Below are 9119 nucleotides of genomic sequence, written 5' to 3' on the forward strand. Positions count from 1 at the left end.
AGTGTAGACTGCCATATCAATTGATTGATGAAGAATATTTGAAAAGAGAGATAACTAGATGATCTAGTGAAGCTGTTAAGTAAAGAGGAGAAAGTATGTTGGAATTACAATGGGCACTTGACCAGTTAGTCTTTGACAAGATAATGTGTTTCTTAATTCATTAAATGAAGTGAAGAAGATAGTTGAGTTGATGTGTAGAAGAGAAGACAAGTTGAGTAAAACACTAAGGTTGACCAAGTGATAGTTTCACTAGGTCAATGAAGGAAATGAAATAGAAGATTAAGGAACTTAAGAGATAGTGGAGAAAAAATAAAAGTTGAGTGGTAGTAATGGCTGAGAAAGGTGGTGAAGGAAAATGTAGTAGCGATCAAGCATAGTGAAGATCAAACAAGCCAGTGAAAACCAAGCGAGATAAAATAGTAGTGATTGAGCTACACATTGTTGACTAAGTAGAACAACACAATAATGATAGTGTCAACAAAATAACTGTTTATGAAAGAATCGAGTTTGAAGTCAACATAGTTGAATTTTTGATTTGGTCAAAAAGTGTAAAAGATAGGGATTGAGGAGTTGACATATTTAATGCAAGAATTAAGTTTGTTATGCAATCAAAGGAAAAGATACAAAGAGAAGTTTCTAGAAGTATCAACAAAGGAGTAGTAGAAGGACAAAACAATGGATAGATTCATTGAATCTAATCAAACCCTAAGATCTACAATGATGTTTAAATGACAAAAGATCAAAGCTACCTATTTAAGGAGGCATAAGAGATGTTTTCTAAGGTTGTTTCCTTGTTGATTGACAATTTTATGGAGAACTTGTGTAAGAACAAAGTAGTATAGGAAAAGGGAGGAGATTAGTGAAGTGTGATTTCTTGAAGGGTTTCCAAGCATACTAGAGATGGAAATTGCAATGAAGTCCAACCAATGACTTAACAAATGAGTCGAATGGAGATATGAATTTGCAGAGTGAGTTGTATCTTTACATATCAAACCTAGATATTATTTTCTAACCATTGTGGTTGTCAAAATTCTTTAATCAAGGTTTATCTAACAATTATTTTGTAAATCCTTTTATCAAGGTGACATTCTAATTGAATGATCCAAAGTCCTCTAACCAAGCCACTCCTAATAGGATGATTAAATCCTTGAATAGGGTCACACCTAATCGTGTGCTTTGTAACCTTTAATAGGTTTGGCTCTTAACCGAGCTCACTTCAAAAGAGTGAAAAGTGGTAGCATGTTACTTGGTGGTTTCTTCCAAATTGGGTTTCTAGGTTAAATCTTAGTGTCAAACATGTGTGAATGTTTAATGTGTGATGCATGCTATTTATCAATGTTTATTTTCTATTAGTCAACATATACTAAGCAGAGAGCTAAGTGCTGAATGATTAAGTTGATTTGCTGATGAGTTGCTATATGGATCGAGTGGTTTTAATGATTTTGTTTGATGCAAGGACGGATTGAAAAGCTAGGGCTAAGGGCACACCTAACTAGTCAACCACCCTATAGAGTAAACACAACGAAAGTAAACAACACAAAGAACAACACCAAGGAGATGAACAAGAAATACTTTATTAATTTATTGAATTCTCTGTATACATGCCCGACCATAATTCCTTCCAAGTTATGGCCAACAATATTTACAAAGTTCTAGACTTAGAATTTCACAAATCCTTTTCAAACTTCCAGCTCTTCTACTTCTCACTCTCGCTCTAAACATATCTAACCTAACCTAAAAACCCCTATTTATTCCTGCCAAAATGACATACAAAAGATTCTAGGTTATTGCATAATAGAAGGTTGACCTTAAAATGGTCTGGACACATCCCAAGAAAAGATCCTTATGTTAAATTCACAATCCAAATTAACTACATAAGTCAGCTCAAACTAAGAATTAATCATAGACAAACTCGGTTAAAGAAGGAAATGAGCATCAACAAACATTAGGTTCACTCTGCACATGAACACTCAACCACCAAAGCACTTGGCCAATGCTGACCAAATCGGCTAATATTTAACAACTTGATCAACACTAAACAACTCAATAGAAACTGCAACTCGAAAACCACTGAAACTCGACACTAACATGTAAAATGAACAAAGATGAGTAGGATAGAAAGACAACCCAAGATGCTCTTGCATCAGACAACTAGGGTTGAAAGAAATGATTCTCTTGAATCATTGAGATTTCACAACCTAAGTTGAATCCAACTCAAATTGAGGAATCCATGTACCATCTTCAATTGGTCTATTCTTCCACTTCACCAAATATTCATAGTAATATTTTCCTCTTGTGATTTTACCAACCTTTGATCCAATATCTGTTCAACCTCTTCAATTTTCTTCTTAGGATAATCATTTGGTATAAAAAATTCAACATCTGACTCATGATACTTATGTAAATCAACAACATTCAATATATGAGATATATCCATGTCGTCAGGTAACTCAACTTCATAAGCATTACCACTGTCATACTTCTTCAAAACTCTACAAGGAACAAACTTTTTCATTTTCAACTTACTACATGTTCCAACAGGAAATCTATCTTTCTTCAAATGAACCATCACTTCATCACCAACTTCAAAAACATGATGTCTCCTGGACTTATTGGCATTCTCCTTATACTTTTGATTACTTTGTTTCAATCTCAACTTCACTTTCTCATGCAAAGACTTCATAAAATCAAAAAATATTTCCCCTTCAACACTTTTCTTCACCAACAATACCCCTCAAATTTGATATACCTTTAGGCCACATTCCAATAACAATCTCAAAAGGTGTTTTTCTAGTGCTTCTATTCTCAGAATTATTTATTATATGAAAACTTAGCTTGTGCCAATAGCATATCCTAATTGCTCAGTTTATTACTTATTAAACATCTTAAGAAATTACCCAAGCATCTATTCACAACCTTTGTTTGTCCATATGTCTGTGGATGGAATGTAGAACTAAACTTCAACTCAGTATCCAGCTTCTTCTACAAATTCCTCTAGAAATAACCAAGAAAATTTATGTCTCTGTTAGAAGTAATACTTTCTTGGAAATCCATGCAATCTAACAATATCTTTGAAGTAAATCTTAACAACATTCAAAACATTTGATGAATTCTTACATGGTATGAAATGTGCCATTTTAGAAAATCTATCCACAACAACAAATATGGAATCATACCCTCTTGCAATCTTAGGTAATCCAAGAGGAAAATCCGTACTGATGTCACTCCAAAATTTCTTAGGAGCAAAAATAAGTGTATACAATCTAGTATTATGACTTACTCCCTTTGCAACATCACAAATTCTACAACTCCTTATAAAATTTTGAACATCATTATACATCTGTGGCCAATAATACTTATCCTTAAGAAAACTCAATGTCTTATCAATTCTAAAATGTCCAACCAATCCACCACAATGCTTTTCATTAATTAGATCAATTCTCATAGAACTTCTTAGTATACATAAATGATTTCCGTTGAACACCATACCTTCTTGAATGAGATACTCATCATACTTACTTGGTTAATTTGATAGATTTGGTGGTCTGCACTCTCTCCAAACCTTAGAAAAATCAAGGTCAGTATCATACAACTCCATCTCATCAAAACCAAGAACTTTAACCTTCATCTTAGTCAACAAAGAACATCTTCTTCTCAATGCATGTGTAACTCAGTAACTCCACTCTTATTCTTTATCACAAATGTGAAACTCTTCAAATACTCAACCCACCTCATATGTCTCCGATTCAACTTATGTTGACTTCTCAAATATTGTAAAGCTTTATGATTAGTGTACAATAAAAACTCCTTAGGAATCAAATAATGTATCCACTTCTTCAAGGATTGAACAATAGAATAAAAATATTGATCATACATAGAATACATCTTTTTAGTATCATTCAATTTCTCACTAAAGATAGCAACAATTTTACCTTCTTGAATCAACATAAATCCTATTGCACTACCACTTGCATCACACTCAACTTGAAATACCTTATTGAAATTAGGCAAAGCTAATACATGTAACTCAACAACCTTTTGTTTCAAAGTATCAAAAATCTTATTAGATCCATAATTCTACTTGAAATCATTTTTATGTCCTCTCATTGTCTTTGTTATAGTATTACAAATAGATCCAATAAAATTTGTGTAGAAACTAGCCAAAGCATGAAATAATCTTACCTCACCCACATTCTCAGGTGTAGGCCACTCCAAAATTTCTTTAACCTTCTCAGGATCCATTATCAAATCATCAACTAAAATTAGAAATCCCAAATACAATCTCCTCTTGCATGAACACCTTTTCAAATGAGAGAACAAAGTTGTTGGAAACTAAATTGAAGAAAACCGAGTTTCACCAGTAATTTGCTACATTCTTGCCTGTTGTTCACATTTTTCTTGATTGATGGCGCAAGTTATTTGTAATTAGGAATTAGATCTATCAATTAAAACTATTTTTATATTTAGTTTGATTATCTTTCATAGGTTTTTGTACATATTTTATCAAAGTTGCTAAGTGTTGCCAGTTTTATTATATAATTGGACAATTTTCAGTATATGGAGTTTTCCTGTTTCCACAATTGAAAAATAATGACACCTTGTTGAACAAGAGTAGAATATATGTACATTAAGATGGAAAAGGTTGGAAGTAGTGAAAATCTATTTGTGAATTTTTCCAGCAAGCCCTAGGTGGGTTGAGTATGAATCTGGCTAGAAAGCATTGAAGAAATGTGTTTGGCAAATGTGTACGAAGCAAGATTTTGAAAAATTTTCTTGTGAAGAGGAAAGAGAAATGTTAAAATATTATTACATGAAAAATGAAAGCTTATTTCAATCCTTTAAAGAGCATTACAAAACCTTTTAGTGCATACAACCAAGAAAGGCTTAAAAACCCTCAAAACCCTCCATTTTTGAGTTCTTGTTGTATGGGAAGGGTTGAAATGTGGAACCTCCTAAAAAATATGAACCATAAAAAATGGGTATCTTGATGCAAGTTAGATTGGTAGAGTGTTAAGGAATTGTGTGAGTTAAAGTCCAAAAACCTTGTTTGGAGGACTAATTCCAAGGGCTACTAGGAGCAACAACCAATTTTGGAAATTGGGCAAGAAAAGGAGTTTGGGATTGTTATAGTTGATCATTTGTGATCCAAATAAAGTTTTAGAAACATAATCTAATCTCCTCTAATATCTTGCAAAGACAAGAGCAATTTCAAGAAAAACAACACCTAGGAACCATGTTGGGGAAAAGAGACAATTTTGGTGTTATCTATGACCTCCTTTCAAAGTTGAACAAAGAATATTGAATAGGGTTTTAGTGATGAAAAAATAGATCCATTAGATCTTCCAAGACACTTAGAAAAGGGTTTTTGAAGTATTATATTTTTTCACCAAGGCAAGGTAAACCTTGTGTAAAGATGAAAACGATTAGTTCATGTGGAGCTAATGTATCTCAGATAAAAGAGCCATCAGACATTGGCACAATTTTGATTAGCTCTATAGTCCAAGATAGGGTTGAAAAAAATATCATTGTTTAGCCTCCAAGAAGAAAAGAATAGATCTAGATCATTTTGAACAATGTGAAGATGAAGAATACAAAGGAAAATGGTTGGACAAAGTGTCAAGCAACTAAACAAGGAGGCAACATCAACATCAAACAAAGTCCTTGCAACAAACTCAAGGGACTTGAGTTTTTTCAAAAAAGGGAGTATGGTGTAGGAGCACCTTAACCATCTCCATTGAATTTTGAGTCATTTTAGTATGTTTTAAGTCATGATAGGATTAGTGAAATAGTTATTTCAATTTCATGTATGTGTTCAATTAAGGTCATGTAGACCAAGGTTATGTTTCAATCAATGTTGATCAAAGTGAGTGAAAAACCCTAAAGGTGGAAAATGCCATGTAAGGCCATAGATGGATTAACATGTAGTGTTAAGATGTCCATTCTAAGTTTTTGGACCTATTTGAGGTGCCAAGTAGGCATGTGGTAGCATAAAATTCCAAAATACAAAAAAGGTTGTAAAATGTTGTTATGTTGTCAAAAATGTTGCTAACAACATTTTGTAACATGATAGTTTTTGGAAGATGGAAGGTCAACCATCTTGGACAAACTCTTTGATATTTTCACCCAACTACAAATAAGGGCGGGGATACAACTTGCTAGAATTTTCCATGCTTAACCAAGAATTATTAGCAGCTACATTGATGAAAATGTATATATTCAATGTAGTAGCTAAAGTTTTAACCTATATCCAAAAATATAAATTCCTAGAGTCTCGAATTGCATGAAACTTAGGATCTTACAAGGTTGATGATAAGCATTAATGTTGACAAGGTTGGCATAAATCCACACAACACACTCATAGAGGGCAATTAAAGCTCCAATTGATCAAGGAGTTACTTCTTCCACTATCATTGTAAAAGATTCTTGATTCTTCGTTAAGATGAATGCTGATGAATATCTTGAGAATTGGAGAGTATTGACATGTTGCATTCATGGCTATTTTTGTCATTGATGTCAACATAGCATGGTTTCTATAAAGATTGGTTGAGTAACAAATATAGATCTTGATGGTACAAAAAATGGTTTGACTGTCTAAAGATGCACAATTATGGACATGTCCAACACAATGTTCTGATGATGTGGTCAAGTGTGCAGAGTCTAAGTCGAAGATGTATGACAGTTGTACCTGATTTACAAAAAGCAGTCTAGAGATAGTGTATTGGGAAAGTAGTTCCTGGTAGTTGTTGGCTTTCTTATAGCTGAGATGTAATGAAGAGATGTAGAGTTAGGACAGTTGTACCTGATTTACAGAAAGCAGTCTAGAGATAGTGTATTGGGAAAGTAGTTCCTGGTAGTTGTTGGCTTTCTTATAGCTGAGATGTAATGAAGAGATGCAGAGTCAGGTAGTGATAGAGGATAGTTGATCTGACAATGCTATTGTAATTGTATTTAATTAATTATCTTATTATAATTAATTGGGAAAGCCTCAACCAACTCAATGAATTATTATGAAGATATGGTATAAAGGAAAGATCTTTTCCTTGATTGTTAAGTGTATCTATTGTTGCAAGAAGTTTGAAGTGTGAAAAGGAGCAAAGTGCTTACTGAATGCATGTAAGTGATCCAAGGGATTATTGGATGTGAGATTTGTGATCTGGTTACAAGATTTGAAGGAGCAAAGGTCTAGTTGACAGGATCGAGAAAGAGGAAGGAACATTACAATACCATTCTATTATTCTACAAGGAATAATACATAGATCATTTGGACAGTGGGTTCATTGGTCTTTCTCTTGAAGCTGTTTGGGTAGTGGGTCTAGCTGTCTTCCACAACTCCTAATAAGGTTGGAATCTCTTAACAAGGATTCAAAGTCTCATAACAAGGACTCATATGTACTGAATGTCATAAATGACTCCTAACAGGGTCTATCCTCTAAAAAGGAATATTTATATTAGTAAATCATCTTGTGGGTACCATCCCCACTGGCGTTTTCCCTCTGATCAAGGTTTTTCCTAGTTAACATATCCAGTGTTATTGTGTATGAGTGTCTTGTTGTGGTTTTAGTTTATGTTACTAATATGGTTAAGATTGTCTAAGGTTGATAATTGTGTTATTAGTTGGATAACTAATTCACCCCCCCTCTCAATTATATTAGTGGACTATATGTTCTAACAATTGGTATCAGAGCATTAGGTCCTTAAAGTATAAGCTTAACATCTTTAGGATATCAATGGTAAATATTTTCAGAAAGGATAGTCCTAGATTTGATGGAGCCAACTATGATAGTTGGAAGGAGAAGATGAAGACTCATCTATTGTGCATGGGTCAAGGATATTGGATCTTGATGAAGAGTAAGAAGATGATTGTTGAAGAAGAAAAGTTAGAAGATTGTTGTGAAGAAGAGAGAATCTATTGATGCATAACATGAGAGCAAGAGAAGCACTACTAACAACTCTTCCAGAGAATGAGTACAGTCAGGTAAAGTCACTTGAAACATCTTATAAAATTTGGAGAGCATTAGAATCTACTTTTGAAGCTGATGATCATGCAAAAAGAATGAGATTACAAAATTGGATATGTGCATTTCAAGATGCTAGAAGGATGGAAGATAAATTTGTAAGAAGTTATATTGGTAGAATATCAGAAATGGTTGTAGGAATTTGGTCTCATGGTGGAACTAAGGAAGATGACAAAGTCATATGGAAGATCTTGAAAAGTTTGACACCACCTTTCAAACCGATAGCTCAAATGGTTTGGCTAATAATGCCCTGCACTAAAGATTTCATAAAGGAAACATTGCTCGGAAGATTAGAATTAGCAGAAGTAGATTTGAGATAGTTTGGCGAACTTGCAAGAGTTGAAACAACTTTTAGTGCCCTAAACATTCGACCTAATTTGACAATAAGTGCAAGCACATGTGGAGATTTTTCTAGTAGCAACAGAGCTGATGAAGACAAGAAGATCGAGGAAGGAATATCCCTTCTGGTGAGAAGAGAAAAAGATGGTAAGAAAATCTTTAAATGTTGGAATTGTAATGAATTTTGTCATTATGCATCTAAATGTCCTAAAAGAGAGAAAAAAGTATAAGGGAAAATTTAACCTTAGACGAGATAGAGATAGAAATTATTTGTATGCAAATGAAGATGAAGAATTTGATGAGAAAGGTCAAAGTGAAAGTGATGATGAATTAGGATTTGTGACTATCAAGGAGGATGATCTTGATATAGAAAATAGAGAAGAAAGAGCTCTAGTTACCCAAGTAGAAAAGAAGTCTGATTGGATAATTGACAATGGTTGTTCAAATCACATGATTTGTGATATGGATAAGTTTGTTAAGTTCAAGAATCATGATGGAGGTATTGTTAGAGTTGGTAACAATGTAGCCTATCATATAATAGGAATTGGATCCATTCCTCTTGATGGTAAAACTAACACTGATGATGTCTATTTTGTTGATGGATTGAAGCATAACTTGTTGAGTGTTGGACAAGGGTTATCTATTGCAGTTCACTGAGAAGACTTGCATTATCAAAGATAAAGATGGTAAGATGATTGGAACTGACACTAGATCCAGAGGTAATGTATTTCATTTGAATCCTACTGAAATGAGATATTTGGAGCT

The sequence above is a fragment of the Cupressus sempervirens genome, chromosome 11, assembly GCF_028749045.1.
Source record: "Cupressus sempervirens isolate cs-2001-9-10 chromosome 11, ASM2874904v1, whole genome shotgun sequence".
Taxonomy (NCBI): Eukaryota; Viridiplantae; Streptophyta; class Pinopsida; order Cupressales; family Cupressaceae; genus Cupressus; species Cupressus sempervirens.